Here is a 20372-nt window from a genome sequence, read left to right as displayed (position 1 = left end):
GTTCGAGCCCCGCGTCAGGCTCTGGGCTGATGGCTCGGAGCCTGGAGCCTGTTTCCGATTCTGTGTCTCCCTCTCTCTCTGCCCCTCCCCCGTTCATGCTCTGTCTCTCTCTGTCCCAAAAATAAAAATTAAAAAAATGTTGAAAAAAAAAATATCCATTTATTTTTGAGAGAGAGAGAGAGAGAGACAGCACGAGTGGGGGAGGGGAAGAGATAGAGGGAGACACAGAATCCGAAGCAGGCTTCAGGCTCTGGGCTGTCAGCACAGAGTCCGACGTGGGACTCGATCGAACCCACCAACTGTGAGATCATGACCTGAGCCGAAGTCGGACGCTTAACCGACTGAGCCACCCAGGCACCCCCAACAACTTTTTCAAACAAAATGGACTTTTTACCAATTGCATATTTGTTAGGTCAAAACTAGGGTGGAATTTTTTTTTATCAAGAAATGATTTTAGGTTCATGTGATTTGATGCATGAGAGTAAATTTCTCTTAGAACAAAGTCTATGGTTTAGAGTATTGTTTATGACTATCTGGTCCATTTCTGGAGAATAACGTGGACGCTTACGATGAGCAAAGCTCTCGTGCCCTACATCTGTTTGCTGTATTAATCAGGGTAAGGTTTTGCTGCTATAACAAAGAGATCGAACAATACAAGAGATGTAAAGAACAAAGGGGTTTATTTCTCTCTCCCGTACCAGGCCCCATGTGAGTAGTCTGGTTAGGCAGGCAAGCCCTGTTTCCACATAGGCATGCACGGATCCAGGCTCCTGTCAGGTCATTTCTCCTTGACATGCACAGCCTTGTCATCATCTCAGGGTGGAAGCTGGGTTGCCATGATATTCAGGTTCCAGCCAGTGGGAAGAAGAAAATGGAGAGGAAGCATGCCCAGTGTTTCCATAACCAGACACATGACTTCCTGGCACGTTCCACAGGTGAAAACTTTGTCACCTGGCCAACGAGCCACAAGGGGGTGTCTGGAAAGTGTGGTCCTGAGGAGCACCTGGAAGCCCTGTGGCAATTCGATGTCTGTGAAAAGAGGAGGGGACACATTGAATGGCCTTCCAGCAGTCTCCATCACAACCAGCCTTTCCTATCCCAACACATGCCGCTTCAGGCCTGTGTACCCATGGGCCGTCTCCTACCCCATTACACAGGGTTATAGAATTTTGCCAAGCACCAGGCCTCAATTTGGTAGCCCTTTTCCCTTGCTCAAGGTTGCCAACTTTTTACATCAGCTCTCTTTCTCCACCCCAAACCTGCAGGGCACAAACAAACCAACAGACACGTACTGACTCTTCCCCACCCACTCACTTGTTGTCTCCCAACTTAACCCCAACTTCCTTTCTTGTAGCCCTTTCTACTTCACATAATCTGGAGCCTGCCTTGAAATAAACCAACTAAATAAACCTAGGCATAATAATACTGGCTAAGTAGAAGTCCTGTGTCTTCCCGTCTTCCCCCCCCGCCATGTCAACCTTTATAGATGGCATTTCTTCTTTGGTCCTTGTGGCTTAATTTGCAGGACTGATACAGGCTGTGAAAATATCCACTGCTCATCTTCACAATGTCAGCCACTAAAATCAATATGAGTGTGCTCTCCTGTGGGATCCGGCATGTGTAAAGAATATGGACTCTGGAGGAAGACTGGTCTGGGTTTGAGATTCCTTTGCCGAGTGGCTGCGGCTCCATTTCCAATTCAATTCAATTCAGCCTCAGTTTATTCGGTTTACTTGGAGGAGAATAATGTGATTGTCATGGGCATCAAAGCCCACGGAGTTCCCAGGGGTCAAATATCTGGCATGTGGGTAGTACCTGAGTTCCTGAGCCTCCTTTGCTGTGGACTTGTTATTCTTATTTAGATGAACCATTTAATTCCTTTAGGCCTCCGGCTCCTCACCTGTAAATCAGGAATCAGGCTTGCCTTACTTTTGAAACAGTGCTAATGGGAGGAACGAGGAACGCAAGGGATGGGAAGACACTTAAGGGGAAAAAAAGCAACAGATCTTAAAAAGTGCTCTGGACTACTATGTGGTATTTCTTGTCAGTGTCCCTATGCTGAGATGTCGGCCGCTTTGCTTTCCAACTAAGGGATGATATTCTTCCAAATACATAGCTAGAGCCAGTGTGTCCCATAGAATTCACAGAATATGAAAGATCCTCCAGGCAACTATTATTATATCAGTTTAATGCCAAGCCCTGCACCTGAAGAAATAGGAAAAATAATTTGTTCTATAGTTGGGGTCAGACTGGTCTAATATTTTCAGCCTTTAATCTCCCCCAGTGGAAACACCCTCCATTAAATGGACGTACTGGAGAGAGTGGAAGGGAAATTAACAGAATGTTGCCAGTAGCTCAACCCCATGAAAAAATATTGTAAACTTGTTCTCTGGTTTCCTGTTGGTGACATGATCTTATAGCCAATTGGGAGTGTTAGGGACAAGAGTTTGTCTATTCTTCCCTGTGGTGTGGTTTTCCTTGTTGCTGTAGTTGGTTTTCTGTCCTGAAGTTGGCCTTGGGAACTGAATATCGACAAGTCAGCTTGTCTATTTTTTTTTTAATGGGTAATGTTTGTTTGTTTTTGGTTTGGAATTACGAAAGTGTTAATTGCAGAAAATTTGGAAAATGTAGTAAGTTATAAATAAGAGATTTATGGAAACACCGTGACTCTTAATAGATCGGTTTATATCTTGCAGAATATGTGTATTTCTTAACTAGGGATGTGAAATGAAATGGCAGAAGCAGGGAGGAGAGGCATTAAGGGCTTGAGGTTACAGAAGTATTTTTGGATTCTCATTTTGTGGCGACAAGGATTGAGGTAGGTATTTGTATGGTTGCTGTGGCCAATGTAAAGGAAGTAGAGGGCTAGAAGGAAACTGTGAAGTGTGTGTGTGTGTGTGTGTGTGTGTGTGTGATTCTCACGTTCTTCTTCTTCCATCTCTTCCCTCAACATGGCCTTCCAATCTGAGCAGTGATATTGGCAGGACTGGTGGGGTGGGTCACTTACATGCTGTAGGTCCCCAAATTTCAGTGGCTTAACATAACAAAGGCTTTTTCTCCCCAGTACAAGTCCCCCGACAGGTTGGCAGGAGGACTCTGCTCATCACGGTGACCCAGGGATTTAGGTTGACAAGAGGTTCCACTTGACGAATGTTTCCATGACAGTCACAGGAAGAATCATGCACTGGCTATTTAAGTTTCTGCTGGACATGACAAGCATATCATCAGGTTATATTTTATTTTATTTTATTTATTTTAATTTTTTTTAACGTTTTTTATTTATTTTTGAGACAGAGAGAGACAGAGCATGAACGGGGGAGGAGCAGAGAGAGAGGGAGACACAGAATCGGAAGCAGGCTCCAGGCTCTGAGCCATCAGCCCAGAGCCCGACGCGGGGCTCGAACTCACAGACCGCGAGATCGTGACCTGAGCCGAAGTCGGACGCTCAACCGACTGAGCCACCCAGGCACCCCTGGTTATATTTTATTAGACAAAGGAAGATATGTGGTCACATCTCATTTCATATTCCCAAGAGAAGAGAACGAGGATGTTTGTGGAAAGTCCTAATGACACCCTCAATGGGCAATGAGAGCACCATGTGCCTTCCAGAGAGTTCCTACTGTGCTCAGCCAAGATTCTCCCAGGTGTGGGCAATAGGTGTGCCTTTTATAAATTCTGCTTCCATAAGTCCTAAACCCTTGCCAGTATGATATTCACCCTGGAAGGTACTAGAGAACAGGGCCTGTCTGCTCATTTTTCTATATCAAGCTTCCAACTCCTATCTGCCCAAGGCAATGGGATGGTGCCCTGACCAGAATCCATTATTCTTTGGTAGAATTACCTTGGGAAAATATTATTATCAAAAACTGTGGCCCTTTGTTTTTCTTCAATGTACAAGTTGTTTTTTGAGTTAAGGCAACCTGCTTTGATGTCACAGCTTCACGTTGGAGGGATCGTACAAAACATACATGCATACAGATTAAGCACTTACTACATGGCAGGCACTCTGTTCTGTACTCCTGATGCAATGTTGAAAAGGAAGAGAAGAAAAATACAGTCCTTATCCTTATGGAGCTCTTACCATGTTAGGAGAGGCACACACTAAGGAAATAATGATGACACAAATGTAGAATTTCAACTACAATAAAGGGCTATGAAAGGCACTTTGCCCTGGTCTGATGAGGAATAAATGTTAATGAGGTCCAGGGGTACGGGTGGGAAGGGCATTTAGGCCAAGGACACAGCATGGAAAAAGCTTGGTGGCAGGAAGATAACGATGGCATTCTGGAGTTTGAAAGAAGACTTGGCTGGGTGGACACAGAGAGGACAGCATGGTTGGCATACAAGACCTGGTCAACCCCGTTAAGGATTACTGTTTTAAACTAAAGAGTAGGAAAACTAGATTTGCATTTCAAAACAAGGGCTCTGGAGGCAACGTAGGAAATGGAGGGCCATGGGGTGCATGCTGAGTATACTATGAGTTCAACGGCATTGCCCAGATAAGACATGAGCTTAGACTAGGATGTGGTGGCAGAGACACCCAACAGACTCCTCAAAAGCATTGCTCCACACACAACAGGAATGCTAAGAGCATGATACAGAGAAAGTCTCTCTCTCAGTTGCTGTATCATGGGAAGAAGGCTACCATGTTGAGGGGACAAATGGACAGTTTTCATATTGATTCGCATTTCAAAGGTGGAAGCATGGGGGGGTAGCAGTGGGTACAAAAGGGTCGAGTATCCAGCTATTAGCAAAAATTGCTTTGCCTCTTGCCCAGACATTGCTGGATATATCAAAAAAGAGAGCTAAGTGAATATCTTACTTTGATCCTCTAAATATTTCTTTTTTAGTGCAGAAGGCATTGTACTATTTATATAGCTCCTGATGGGGACACAGGAACCTCCTGACCATTGTCCAGACACTTCATGGCCCCACCATTGAGGTCATTTGATTGTGTTTTACCTAACTTAGTAGAGGAGTTGTAATTGTTCTTTATGATAGAGAACTAAGCCCTAAAACCAAACTCTGGGCATAGACATCTGGCCCATACTCTTCGAGCAGACCAGATGTTTAAAATAAAAATGAAAATTTCTGCATGACTAATGAGATAGGGTCACAAAATATAGTCAGTGGGGGAGTGGATGTCAACTCTTCACTGATTCCCTCCCTAAAGACAAAAAAAAAATTGCTTCCAAATAAGTCTAGCCCTGTGTGTGTTTTCTTTACTTCCATAGTTCATTATGCACACTGCGGTAATTTGTTGACAGTCCAAGGCAAATCCATGATAAAACCAGAGAACTTCTCCAAAGTAAATATTTGGTGCTACAAAATAGGGCTTTTTTTTTTTTTTTTTTTTTTTGCACATTAATCCAATAATAAAATGTAGTCTGTGGGAGGAATAAGGAGTGCTTGCTAATTTCCTAAATTGCTGTAGGTCACAGAAGCGTCTCATTGATTTGAAAAATTATTTTGTTTATGGAGAAGTAATATTCCCAGTCAGGAGGCCCAGCTCCTTAGTGCTGTGGCCAGCTGCAGAGGCCTCCAGATGCCATGGATAGGGGAGAAGGAAATGGGGGTTCAGCCTGCCCCAGTCTATGTCCTGGATTTTGAAGGCAACATGGGAGGACAGCCAAGAGGACAGATGTAAGTGAGCTCTCAAAAGCTAAAACTCTGCCTGAAGCGTTAGAGTCCGGAGCAGCAAGTGGCCTTTCCGCTTTGGTTAGGAATTACCAGTCCCATCCGTGCTTGTGTTACAGCATTTCTAGACCTTGACTTTGCCCTGCAAGTAGCTCAGTGAGCAGACGGTGCAAAAGCAAGGGATGGATGGATGTGTGACACTAACATCAAGGAGAGAAAGTGTGTGTAAACATTAGTACTTACAAGACAGTGGCAGCTCCCCTGGTGGAGGGTTGGGATGAAGGAGAACCCAGGCCTAATGTGTTCTCTCTGCCGTGGTGACCCAAAGGAGTGTTGGATTCAAGAAAGAGGGTGGGGGAATTCAAGAAGAGCTTCTCAGAGAGGGCAACGCTTTGCCTTTGGAAGCGGGAGGAGGGATTTGCTACGAGAAAATTTTTATTCCTGCATCTGTGAACTTAATAAGGTAGCCGTGTAAGCAAGCTTACAGCTACAGCCCTATCAGAGTTGATGCGTAGAAGGAGATAAGATGCAAAGTAGTAGATATTATCTTATAAATATTTACAAGGTGCCAGGCACTGTGCCGACCACTTCCCATACGTTGTTTCAGGTAGCTAGTATTAGTCTCTGGGGTTGATGAAAAGACTGAGGTTTAGCAAAGCTAGACGGTCCTCCCACTCAGCATCACTCGGGAGAAAATCTCAAGTGGAGCCACTTAGATGTGGAGCGCGACGCTTGAACTCAGATGCCATACTGCCACTCAAGCTGACCGCCGTAACATCACATGAGGCTGAACGTAAAGGAAGGTGCGTGGGCTTCCCAACTGAAAAAGTTTTCAAAACTAGGTAGTATGAAAACAGAGTTCACCCTGGAGAATGGGAAGTGTGTGACCTGACCCTCGGTGACTGGCTCCACCAAGCTGCCATGTGGATATAGAAGCTCTGTGATTCTACGACGTTGTGTCCCACGATGCCTGGATTCGCAATGGTGCTTTGAAAACTACTGATCAAGGAAGTTCCAAGGGGCTCATTTAACAATTGGTTAAGGGTGTACTGAGGTCAAGTCTCACTCTTGTTAATGGCACATATTTTCTTGCATCTTGCGACTTCCCGCTTAGTTCTATGCGGCACACCACTTAGGTGGGCACCCCATTGGGGGAAAATCCATTAGCTTGCTTCACTAGCTTCTTGTCGACACGGGCAAAATAGACCTTGGCTTTCTCAAGAGCTCTAGGAGACTCAAAGAGCCCAGATTTGAAAGGTAGACCAATGAAATTCAGCTTGTTTAGCTCTGATGGGAATTGTGGGCCACCCTTCTTTCTAATTTCCAGGGTCTCCTTTTTCAGAAAGGATTTTCGGCGACGTCTCTCTCTAGCATCGCTGGTGCCCCTTTGTATCAGAAGGAAATTAGCCGCAAGAAAAATCGAGGTTTGACAATAGAAGGCCAGATGCCACACCTTGTAAATAAATTTGAAAAAAATAGAAAGCATGCACTGCAGGCAGCTGCAACATATAAACTCAGGTTTTTATACCACAGTGCCGTGTTCTTTGTATCCTCATTTGGCTCCAACATCTGTTCACCCTTGTCCATTCCTCCCATATATTAGTTATAATTACAGACACAGGAGCACAGCTTCTGTGATTCTCCTGCTTACTCTGATAGAGACATTGGTGGTGTGTTTTTTTTTGTTTTGTTTTGTTTTGTTTTGTTTTGTTTTAGGGATCCAGCTCTGGCTGAATTACTGGAGAGCACAAACCCAGACTTGTCTGTCACCTCCCTGAAGCAGACAAATGCTTCTCTACTTTTCTTTTGTTCCTCATTCCCCACAACCTGCAATCTCCTGGCTGTGCCTTTGCCCCATCCCTTGCTTTTTGATGTTCTATCAAAATATTACTCAGTTTCCCTATCTTCCCACCTCACCCAGCTGAAAGACATCTTTCTTCCCTTTCTCCAAATTTCCGTTGAATTTACTACCTGTAATGCATACTGAGTGCTTAGCTATTTTTTTTTTCTGGAATTATGTTTATTTGTTTAAAGTCATTACTTCCTGGTGAATTCCAAGAAGTCAGAAACTGTGATCGTATGTCTCTTGTTGAACCTAGCACAGATTTCTATGAATAGTGAGTATTTAAAAATAGTCTGTGAATAAATTAAAATGGGCATGTGGTCTAGTAAATAACAGATTTTCCAAAAAAAAAAAAAAGATAAATAAAAGAGATTAGCAAATACCAGTTTATGGTTGAACATAGTCTGGAGATACATTTCCAGGCCCAGTTTGGAAATTTTTTCTAAAACTGACAACATTTAAAACTCAGACAATTGCACAGATATCTCTATATATTTCCGTTCGACTCTTAAGTCCAAAGGTGGCTAACATACCACAGTTTCCTATTTAGACAGGGTAGGTCATTTGCACTTTGATAGTCCTTCCCTGGCACATTCCCCCCATTTATTTTACCTGCCTAACCTCTGTAGAAATTTGAGTTTGTAATTCTTGCAATAAGATTACAGGTTTCTATGATATCTGATTACTATTATAACCAACCTCCCTTCCCACTAGCTTGTATCACACTGACCCACCGACTGAGAACAAGTAGAAAAGCCAGATAAACGATTGAGGAAATTTATTTGAAGGTACCGGAGAGCTAGTGAGGCAAGCAGGATTTAAACAACTGTGGTTCCCGAGAAAAGGGAGATGCGTGGAGTTAAACCTGAAAGTCCTTAACTTTCAGAAAAAGAAAGCACTTTTCTACCTGAGGCACTTGCAGATTCATAAGCAACAAGAAGTAAGAGAATATATATATATTCTAAGTAGAAAATATCACCTACAAGAAGAATCTGAGCAAAAGGTTTTGCTTAGGAAGATAAAAAAATTGGAATTTAGAATTTGCAAAATAGCCAGGCTATGAGAGGGCAAAATCCTAAAGAGAAAGGAGCCAAGAAATCCACTCAGTATCCCACATGACTTTTTTAGTTGAGGCATGGGACAATGTGTAAGTAGCAGCCCACAGACTAAGATACTGGGCATAACTTTTGACAATCCCATGATGCTAGGGAGACAAATTGGGGTTTGGAGCTTTCCAGAAAGAGAAGGGATTTTAACAAACATCCCTGGCTTTCATTGGGCACCGCTGAATATCGCATCCTGGGCATGAGGGCAACTTAGAAGTAGTCTCAGTATCAAATGTGCTTCATTGGAAACCACCCCTCCTTTAACTGCCTGATAAAGCAGAGTAGAACCTCTTTGGGTGTAGACACCATCATTTGGATCCGCTATAGATCTTATACGCGGTACGTGACTCTTGGTAAAATGGGGCCAGACTGAAAGGACATAGTATTACTAAGTAAAAGCCAAAAGAAAAGAAAAAAAAAGCTGTCAGTAAAACAGATCCATAGGTAATTCAGACATCAGTGTATTAAGATATAGATTTAAAATCATGGTGACCGATATGTTCGATAAGGTAGACAACAAAATAAAGAATATCATCAGAAAAATAGAATCTATAAAAAAGAAGTAAATGAAAGTTACATTACTGAAAAATAATTTACATTAAGAGCTCAATCTATAGGTTGAATGGCAGATAAGACAAGCTGAAAAAAGAATTAGTGAAATGAAAGACAAGTAAGAAGGTGTTCAGTCCGAAGACATTTAGGAGCGCAATAAAAATGGATAATGCATACAAAAATCTAACATATGGGGAGTTGGAGCTTTAGTGATAGGAGAAAAAGAATGGAGCAAAATCAGTATTTGAGAAGATAACGACCAGCATTAACCCAAACTGAAGAAAGCACCATGCCAAAGATGATTTAAACTCTATGAACTCAAGCAGGGTGAACATAAAATGAAAAATAAAAACAACACATGCTGAGGTGCACAGTAGTAAAACCACTAAAAATCCAAACCAAAAAGAAACGCAAAGGCAGCTGTTTGGGAGGGGGTTGGTGGGAGGTATGAGAAAAGAAAAGTTTACCAGCAAAGAAACAAAACTGACAGCAATTTTTCAACCACACAATGGAAGTCAAAACACAAAGGAAGACATTTTTAAAGTTCTGAAAGGAAAGACCATCAACTTAGAATTCTATACCAAGTGAAAATGCCCTCCCAAAAGAAGGGTAGAATAAAGACATTTCCAGACAAACAAAATCTAAAATAATTAGCCAGCAGCAGACTTGTACTAAGAGAAATAATAAGGAGGTGGTTTCAGATCGACACGTAAAAATGAGTGAAAGCGTTAAGAACAGAAAGCCTATAAATATGTGGGTAATCTACATTAATATTAATGTTTTGTGGGGTTTAAAATATAGGTAGAATTAAAACCTCATAGTGATTATACAACCATGAGACAGAAGATGCAATGAAAGTTTTCGAAGATCTTTGCGTTAGGCCGAATTTGCTAAAAACACTTTTACTGTCTCTATCGAGTCAAGAATCCATATTGTAATATCTAGTTTAACCACTGATGGAACAGTGAAATTATATGTCACCAACAATTAATAGGATGAACACCAGAACAGTCTAAACTGCTTTATTCGTCCAAAAGGAAACAAGAGAAAAGATACAGAGGAACATAAAACCGATGGAACAAATAAGAAACAAAAACACATACGTCAGTAATTTCATTTAATTTATTCAGATTCAATGTCCCAGTTAAAAGACAAGGATAGTAAGACTGAATAAAACTTCAAAACCTAATTATCTGCAGCTTACGAGACAAGACTTAAATGCAAGGTAACACATAGGGTGAAACTATACATTGTTAAAGACATACCATTCAAACACTAACCAAAAGGAAGCCGTTGTAGCTAGGCCGAAGCCAGAAGGGTAGATGTGATGCAAAAGTGAGTAATAAAGGGGGGTATTTCATAATATTGAATGACGTAATATGTCAGGAAAATAGAACAATTCTAAACTTGTATGTACCTGAAACATAGCCTCAGAATATATAAAGCAAATATCAACAGAACCAAAAGAAGAAATTAAGAAAAAAAAAAACAAAAACCACAAGCATACTTGGAGATGTTACTGTACCTTTCTCAATGGCTGAAAAGATGAATATTTAAAGAATTATAACACGAGAGACCTGAACACCATGGCACGCACGGTCGTTGAGCTGCAGAAATACATATTCTTTCTTAAGTGAATATGGAATATTTACCTATTTGGGGCCATAAAGCAAATAGGATGATATTATCTGTGGAACGCTCTTTGCAGTGAAATTAACCTAGGTATTATTTTTTGGGTTATTGGAATATCCTTACATATTTGGCTATTAAAGAGGGCGTGTATAAATCATATATGTATCAAGGAAGACATCAGAGTAGAAATTAGAGAACATTTTGAGCTTAATAAAAATACAATATAGTAAACATTTTGGGATGCGGTTACAGCCATGGTTGGTACGAGGCTGACAGCCTTAAAGACACTTGTTTGAAAAAGGTAGATGGAGGGGCACCTAAGGGGCTCAGTCCGTTAAGCGTCAGACTTCAGCGCAGGTTGTGACCTCTTGGTCTGTGAGTTCCAGCCCCGCGTCGCACTCTGTGCTGACATCGTATAATCTGGAGCCTGCTTCAGATCCTATGTCTCTGTCTCTCTCTGCCCCACCCCTGCTCGTGCTTTCTCTTCGTCTTTCAAAATTGAACCAACGTTAAAAAAAATTTTTTTTGAAGAAAAAGGTAGATGGAAAATTAACATATTCATGTTAAGAAGTGAGAAAAAAAGAAAATGATGCTCAAAAGAAGAATGAGAGCTAAATGGCAGAATTTAATGAAATTAATGAAAAAAATATAAAATAAAGAGAACCAACAAATCCAAAAAAAAGAATTTCCTTAAAAAGATCAATATAATGGGTACAATCTGGCAAGAATGGAGATGACCCAGAAAAGAAAGTGTGTAAGAAAAGGGGCGCCTGGGTGGCTCAGTCGGTTAAGCATCCATCTTCGGCTCAGGTCACGATCACATGGCTTGTGAGTTCGAGCCCCGCGTCGGGCCCTGTGCTGACAGCTCAGAGCCTGGAGCCTGCTCCTCACCAACTTGTGCTCTGTCCTCTCTATGTCTCTCAAAAAATAAATAAATGTAAAAACAAAAATTAAAAAAAAAAAGAAAAGATGAATAGCAGACCTGGGTTGCTCAAACCCTGCCTATTTGTAAGAAAGGCCTGTGTTCAGGACAGGCTCTTGGCCAGCTCCTAGGAGATTAGCTCTGAGTCCTTAGAAGATTTTGCTTGATGAGAGTGTTAGAGGTCTGAGGCAGTGGGCCATGCAGTACCCGTGTGACCCGATAGTCACACTGACAAAGTAATTCTGGGGGAACAACTGTTTTTCGGACCCAGGGCAGGAATCTGACCAAGTAGCTGAAGTTAGTCACACAACTGCTGCAGGCCTACCGAACTGACATCCATTAAAAAGCCTGGTCACCAAGACTCACACGAGCATCTCTAGTTGATGGCACTTTGCACATGTTGCCGCACATTGTTGCTGGGGGAGTCGGGTGCCTCTGTGTGAACCCAGTGGGAGGAAGCACTGGGGAAGCTTTACCTGGTTTCTCTTGGACTCTTCCCCATACACCTTTTCCTTGTGCCGATTTCAATCTGTATCGTTTCACTATAATAAATTGCAACCATAGGTATCACAACTTTAGAGTCCCATGGGTCCTACTAGCAAATCGTGGCCTCTGAGGGTAGTCTTGGGGTACCCACCACAACACACACTCGCATATACACACAGGTTACAAATTACTGATGTTAGGATGCAAAGGATAATAAGAAATTATTCTGACAATTTAAAGTATAAGAAATTTTAATTAAAACAATTTTTTAAGTATTTATTTTTGAAAGAGAGAGAGAGCACAAGCAGGGAGGGGCAGAGAAAGAGGGAGACACAGAATCGGAAGCAGGCTCCAGGCTCCGAGCTGTCGGCATGGAGCCCGACGCGGGGCTCAAACTCACAAGCTGTGAGATCACGACCCGAGCCGAAGTCGGACGCCCAACTGACTGAGCCACCCAGGCGTCCCAAGTATAATAAATTTAAACTAATACATTTAAAAACTTGGACAGAATCAGCAAATTAATACAAGGCACCACTAAAAAAATTAGAAATAAAGTAGAATATATGACTAGCCATGTATCTACTAAAGAAACTATATGCACAACCAAAGATCTAGTTACAAAGTAAAGCAATTCCTCTTGAGGATCAGTAGTAGAAGAAAAAGAGAATTAAAGAGTTTACATTTCCAGATACCAATCTCATTACAAAGCTGTGGTAAATAAAAATTATGAATTTTTTCCCCCGATAAGACACAAACAATAAAACAAAATGGAGGCCCCCAAAATCCCACGTCCACACAGATACACAGATGTGATACTGTAATGCAGTAGAGAAAGAGTAGCCTTTGCAGTAAATGGTGCCAGGCCAAGTGAGTATCCATGAAGAAAAAGAAGCGAATCTTGGCTTCTGTTTCAGATCGAAGTCAAGAATGAGTTCCGTGTTGAGCATGTTTTCAATGTAAACGGTAAAAATAGTTTTCTAGAATTTATATAGGAGAATTATTTAGTGACCTAGGGGTAGGCAAATATCTTGTAAAAGTGCACAAAAAAGCACTAACCTTAAGGGGAAGAAAGACCTATAAGTTGGAATTTTACAAATAAAGAGCAAAAAAGAAGAGTGAGAGAAGATATTGCAATCCATTTATCTGATTCAGGGCTGGTATTCAGAGTGAACAATCACATGCTACAAATCAATAAATAAGACGGACAACCCAATAGCATAGTATGCAAAAAAAGTTTGAGCAGGCACTTTACAAGAGAGGAAATTCAAAGGGCCACTAAGCACATAGAAAGCATCAGCCTCCTTGGTCGTTAGAGAGACACAAATTAGAACCACTATGGTTTATATCCACATACCCTAAAATAACTAAAATTTAAAATAAACTTAAAAATACTAAATGCTGACAGAGATGCAGAGTAATGGCTATTTTCCTACATTGGAGTGGATACACATAGTCTACATACTTGTACAACCACTTTTGAAAACTGGTAATCTCTGCTAAAGCTAACTGTATAGTCAACTTATGATTTAAGAATTCCTCTGACAGAAATGTACTTAACAGAGACACATACGCACGTGGACAAGGGCTGTCTAAGAATGTCCATAGCAGCATCTTTGGTGGCTAAAAATTGGAAACAATGGGAACGGCTACCAATAGTAAAACATAAAAATAAATTGTAGTCTATCCATACAATGAGATGTTTTAGGTCAATGAACAGTAAACAGATTACCGCTACCTTCAAAAGCATGGATGAATCCTATGGATCAATTTTGAACGGGAAAAAAAAAAAAAAAAAGCCAAACACACAAAACGATACCTGTTACGTGATTCCCTTCAGACACACTGAAAACAGATTACACTGATCTGTGTTTTCAGATGTCTAGGAAATGGTTACCTTTGGGAAGAGGTGGGTTTTGACGTGGAGGGGATATAAAGGGCTTCTGGGGGTTCTGATTATATTTCGCTTATTCATCTGGGTACTGGTTACATAGGTGCGCCCACTTTGTGAAAATTTACTGAGCTCCACCTGTGTGATTTATGTACTTTTTCTCTTTGTTATACATCAATTTTAAAAGTATACTAAAAAGAAAAAACATTTTATATAGATAAAGGTTAACAATGTCATTCCCTACGGTTTTGAGTTTCCACAGTGCTTGGTGGGAAAAAAATGGCGTTTCTTCCCCCTGGAGATCACTGAGAACCAGCTGCTGTCTAAGCAGCACGGGGCTTAGAGACTGCCTTCCACCATCAGGACCATGTAAGGCTTAACTGTGAAAACATCTCTGCTCGTGCCTTAACATTTTGACCAGGATGAGACAGGTTACGGTTTTCAAAACACTTTGCCGATATTTTCCCCTTGAGATGAAAGGAAGCTAAGCCAAGGATTCAGTTACTCGTATTTTCTCTCTTACTGTTGAGATGCTCAACCGTGGTCACTGGAAGATGGCGGGAAGGAAAGAGATGATACATCTGCACTTGGGGCAGGTTTGAGGGGTGAATCAGCCATAATTGACCTTGAATGAACTAATTGCCAACAGAAGAAAACAAAATTTCCGTTAGAGGGAATTCCTGGGAGATTCAATTCATTAGATTTTGCCGCTCAGATCCTTGTTGGGATTATTGTAATACTTACTCCATTACTTCCGATTTTCTGTGGTTTGTGGGAACGACCTCATGGTCTACCAATTATTTCCATTTTTGCTGTATGTTAGTGGAACTCGTTTCTGATACTTGCAACCAAAGAAGCCTAGTTGATGGGCCATGTTACCATTTTGTGCAGCATGGAGACCCCTGGATTTTGCATAGCTAGTGTCTAGCAGGCAAGCAAACTCTGGGAGCAAAAGACAGTGAGAGCCAAGTCTCATGTGGTTTCCTCAATGCCCAGTGATTCCCTTTAGCCAACAGGGAGGGCTTGCACTGCTGAATTAATGTCACTTTTCCCTTCCTTTTATATATATCCCACAGTGTGCTGGCACTTCCACACAAAGCACAAAAAATGTGGGATACTCTTGGGAAAAGCAACTTTCCCTGCGGTGAGTTGGGGGTGGGGTGGAGTGCAAAAGGGTCATCAAAGTGTTCTGGGAGCTTGGAGAGACTCTGACAAAAATAACTAACATTTAGGGGCACCCGGGTGGCTCCGTCAGTTAAGCATGCGACTCTTGATTTCAGCTCAGATCACGATCTCACGGTCCGTGAGTTCCAGCCCCACAAGAGGCTCTGTGCTGACAGTGTAGAGCCTGCTTGGGATTCTCTCTCGCCCTCTCTCTCTCTCTCTCTGTCCCTCCCCAGCTGGTTTTCTCTCTCTCTCTCTCTCTCTCTCTCAAAATAAATAAACATAAAAAAATGACTAATATTTACGTTTGGAGCTTCTTCTGAAAAGATTCAGTCTGGGATTTGGGAATATGAGTTCTTAGCAGTAGGCAGTGCCCGGTGAGAGAAATATATCCTCCCAACAGCAGTTAGGAGGACATAGCCAACTATACCCACAGCTATCGATAATAACATCAACAAAAACTGACACTTCTTCGGCACTTACTGTGTGTCAGGCACAGTGTGAAACATGTTACAAGCGTCATCTCATTGATGCTCACCCCAGTAGGGTGCCAAGATGGGTAGAATGTCAATTTCATGAGAGTGAGGGATTTTGTCTGCTTTGGTCCTTGTGTTCAAGGCACCTGAAAGACTGCCTAGTTTGTTAATAGATAGTTGATGCTCCATAAGCTGGTCAAATGAGCTTGTTGGCTCTCATCATTGCATAGATTACATGCGGGCGAAGTAACCTGCCTGCATCTAGGAAGTGATAAATCAAGGATATTGTTCAGGTCATTAGGCTCCAAAGACAACAGTCTTCACCATGACCCAATTTTGACGTTTTGGGAAAACAAAACTGGTCAGAGAATAGAGAAAGTCTTGGCAGAGCAGTGCATCCAAAGGCTTTTGCTGACCCAAATCTTCCATGGCTTTGGAGCTGTCCCCTTGTTTCAAAGCCAAGTGGTGATGCTGTTAGGATTTGTGGAGAGGCAGGAAGGAAGCAAGTGTGTCACTCAATACTCCTTCACAGGATGAAGTGAATGAGTGTAGAGAACTTTGTTGATCTTATTGACAATTCCCTCGAGTAGTCAATGGAACCTGTTCATCCGCTCACTTTACTTTTCAGAATCACAGAAAATGTTCCTATTCAGACTCATTAAAGAATGAAAACTATTATGAAGTTGAACTGACCACTAAATGATACATATTGAGGGAGGAAGAAATGGAGTCACAAGTGGACTCTGGTTCCTAAGTTGCCGTTTCTTTTGGATATTCAGTCCATGGGGACCAAACCGTCAAGATCAGTGGCAATTTCACTTTCCCAGGAAGCCGTTCCCTACATTTGGTTGAAGAAAGTCTGCATCTTCCTTTGCAAAAGCCACCAAAAAAAGACCCCAACAGATCTTACTAAAACACTGCTTATGATGTCTAAAATGATTTTGCAGCCAACAATGAACTGCAATAGCAAAAACGACGACAACAACAATCTCTAAGTAGCGTCCTTTGGAGAACGGGCCTCTGAGAATGTTTCGGGGCATTCTTGAATTCAAGTGAATGTCAGAATCTGCTGTTAGAAACTGTTAATGTTGATTTCTGTTATTTTCTTTTTCTGTCTTATTCTGATTCCCTTCAGATGTGAATGGCAGAAACCTGACTTATTACCATCTCAGTGGTTCACATAACTGAAAAGTCTAGGGTCAGGTAGCTGAGCTAAGGATACATCCCAGAGTTCAGATGATGTCATGAGGATTCCTTCTCTGTTGTCCCAGCTTTTAATTCTGCTTTTCTGTGTGCTTCAGTCTAGGTAGGTCCTCTCAAAGGGGTGGCCTCCAATAGCGTCAAGCCGAACGTCATCCCTCTGACTCCCAGTTGCAACCAAAGTCCAGGAACTTAGGATCTTTGGCTTGCCTCGAGCGACATGAAGCTCCCTAATCTGAAACCATGACTAGACAGAAAAATAAAGGTACCTGCTCTGGGAACTTACCTTCCCCCAAAATGTCTCTCTGACATCACAGACCATGGAGAGGTTTGCAACTATGATTTGGATTATGGCATTTCACCTCTGGAAGCCAATCTTTTTGGTAGATTTGATAAAGTGAGAGCCATCTTGGTCACAGCCTGCCATTGTTTTGCTGGTCTAGGCCAGGCTGGTTCCTTTCACAGCTGTGGGCTTGACTTCTCCTCCTTCAGAAACTAATGGCCCCAGGAGAGGTGATCGTAGCGTCCCAGTGGCCACAGTTAACAATAAGAGTAATGGAAATAAGACATGGCTGGAAGGTGAGGACTCTATCTGGAGTCCTCCCTTAGTATATCATTATTTTCTCAAAAAGTATTAGACCTTATGATGTAGGGGTAAATAATACGGGCTGAGGAATAATATGGATCAATATTTATGTCAAGTCTATGATCTAACATAAAATACTTAACAGAACTATAAAAAGACGATATTAAAAATATCTATGCCACAGGGGTGTGCCTCACTCATGACCAAGGTAGGTGTCCCTATTGTGCCATCTTCCCAGTATTTACCTTCATTACCATGACTAGCATGCTCCCCCTTTCCCCTGAGTTGTAGGATTTGCAAAATGAGAAGGTTTTCCCCTCCTAACTCCTAGACTTTACTCTCCCAGCACATCTCATTCCTGTATAATAACTTCTCGGATAACCCTCAGTTCAAATCTTTCCTCTTCTACACACTTCTTGGTTGACCCTGACCAAGAAAAACACACTTCTTGGTTGACCCTGACCAAGAAAAACACTCAATCTCCTCATCTGTCAAATGAGATTATTTGTATGTACCTCCCAAGGATGTAGTAAAGTTTAAGTTAGTGCATATATGGCATCTGGAACACAATAGATGCCAATAAGTTTTCTTTCATGTAGTGATTACTTGCATACATGTGCCAGTGCTAGTTTTAAGTACTTTGGAAGTTTCAATTCATTTAATTCAGTTTTTTATTAATTTTTTAATGTTTGCTTATTTATTTTTGAGAGAGAGAGAGAGAGAGAGAGAGAGAGAGCAAGTGGGGGAAGGGCAGAGAGAGAGAGAGAGAGAGAGAGACATAGACTCAGAAGCAGGCTCCAGGATCCGAGCTCTCAGCACAGAGCCTGTCGTGGGGCTCAAACCCACAAACTGTGAGATCACGACCTGAGCCAAAGAGAGACATTTAACCAACTGAGCCACCCAAGCACCCTAATTCAATTTTTTAAAGAATTAACCCTACCATTATTACCTTACAGACAAGGAAATGTTGAGACGTTTAGCGAGCTGCTGAAGGGAACACTGCTGGTACATGGTGGGAGTGAGATTTGAACTCAGGCAGTCTTACCCAGGCTCCGTTACCTTAACCACTTTTTCCTCTCTCACCTACTTCTTACCAGAAGATGACGGATGTGTGGTCAGAATTGAATGAAAGGTTGGGATGTCATCTCATATCTATTTAGTGGAGCTTGAGTCCATCCTACCGTTCAACAGCGTATTTGCCCAAGGAAGTACTTAGTTGTGGAGAGTGGCAACGGTTTTCTAAGAGATGCAATTTTCCTTTATGCATCATGCTGAGTAGTATACTCAGTAGTATACTCACTGATTCCTCTTCGTAGAAGGCTCACTCAGGGCAGGTACCACATTGTGTCACTGATCACACATCGTCAAAGCTTTACAACTACCCAGTGACACAGCAACAAACCCCTAGTGTTGCTCAGCCAAGATATGGCAGATCCATGACTCTTGTGTTCAGAGGGCTTGCTTTTAATGGGCATGCCATGCCATCACTGGTGTAACAAAGAACACCGAGAATACAGAGAAATGTCCTCCGCATGTCTGTGATGGTCCCTTGTTCTTAGAACCCACAATGAACACTTTTACTTACGTCTTTAACCTGCCTTTGTTAATCATTTACCATAGTCTAGACAATAACTATGTGACGCTTGAAGGAGAGATCACTTTTGAGCTGTTTCACCCAACTTGGAGACATTGCCCAGGTCACATCATCTCACCATTCCTGCCAGCCTTGCGTGATAGGATGTACTGGTGTGACCGTGGGGTATGTCATCAATGTCACTGATTGTCCTCGTTATAAACCTTAACATAAATTTGTGTTTCAAGCTCCTGAAGAACAATAGCTGAAAGAGTAAAAAGACTTAAGATGAATGCAGGCATTTGGGGTTTACTTTCCTAGTGGTGGTCACTTCACTGTAATCATAAGCTTTATCACAAGGCGGATGAGGAAGGTGATGGTCAATCTCACAAATATTGAACCTCCCATGGTCCTCCTCACCATACACTTTAGATACCGTAGTGGCCTCAGGGATATCAAAGTTTTCATAGATTTGAGAATGAACATAGCTAAGACTGATTAAGAAGTTATAACTTAAACTCACACTTAGAAGGTAAATATTGTACCAGTCAAATTTGACCAACGTTAATGAGCTGTGTCTGCCAATTCAAAAATAGGAAAATGCCCCTTTCTCTACTCTTTATCTCCTGAGCCCCACTTGTTTCTTAGCCCACTTGGGCCATGGGGTGTAAGTTTGGGTGAGAGAATCAATAAAATCTTGCCAGAGCAAACAGTTACAGTTTACTAATTTCCTGATGACCCTGTGTAGCATTAGTCTAAAGTTTCTCACTATTAAAATCTGGGCTCCGCTGTCTCAGAAGTGACCCCTCTGGCTAAAAAGACCATTAAGAATATGTGGCGTCTCAACCATCTCCCGCCCACAGACCAGCCTGATTAATCCCGATCGAGTCTTTGGAAAGCGCGCAAATATAAACTATTCATTTATTTCAAATCGGCGGGCGCCGTGGGGAAGTTATCACATATAATCTAGTGTTAGTCTATCCACTGCATCATAAAAATTAATTTGTCTAATTAATGACATTAGTACTTCTATACATGCATAATTCATATTAATTGATAGGTCTGCCTAAAAAGAATACCTTTTGGAAGAAAAATGATCCCATTAGCGCAAGTTTAATCCAAATCAGGGCTGACAAAGCATGGAGCCTTCAAGGCGTATCTTCAGCTTTGTTAATTGTCATAAACATTCTAAATTGATTATTCTTACATTAGCATGAGACATTTCATTCATCAATGCTTTGCTGTAAAGGAAATTTGTCTAATGGATTTGGGTAGCTTAACTAAATAAGTAGTATTTTTTTTTCCAG

Source organism: Neofelis nebulosa, chromosome 17 (genome assembly GCF_028018385.1).
Source record: "Neofelis nebulosa isolate mNeoNeb1 chromosome 17, mNeoNeb1.pri, whole genome shotgun sequence".
NCBI classification, from domain to species: Eukaryota; Metazoa; Chordata; class Mammalia; order Carnivora; family Felidae; genus Neofelis; species Neofelis nebulosa.
The sequence above is the reverse complement of the archived record's forward strand: the minus strand, read 5'-3'. Positions refer to the sequence as shown.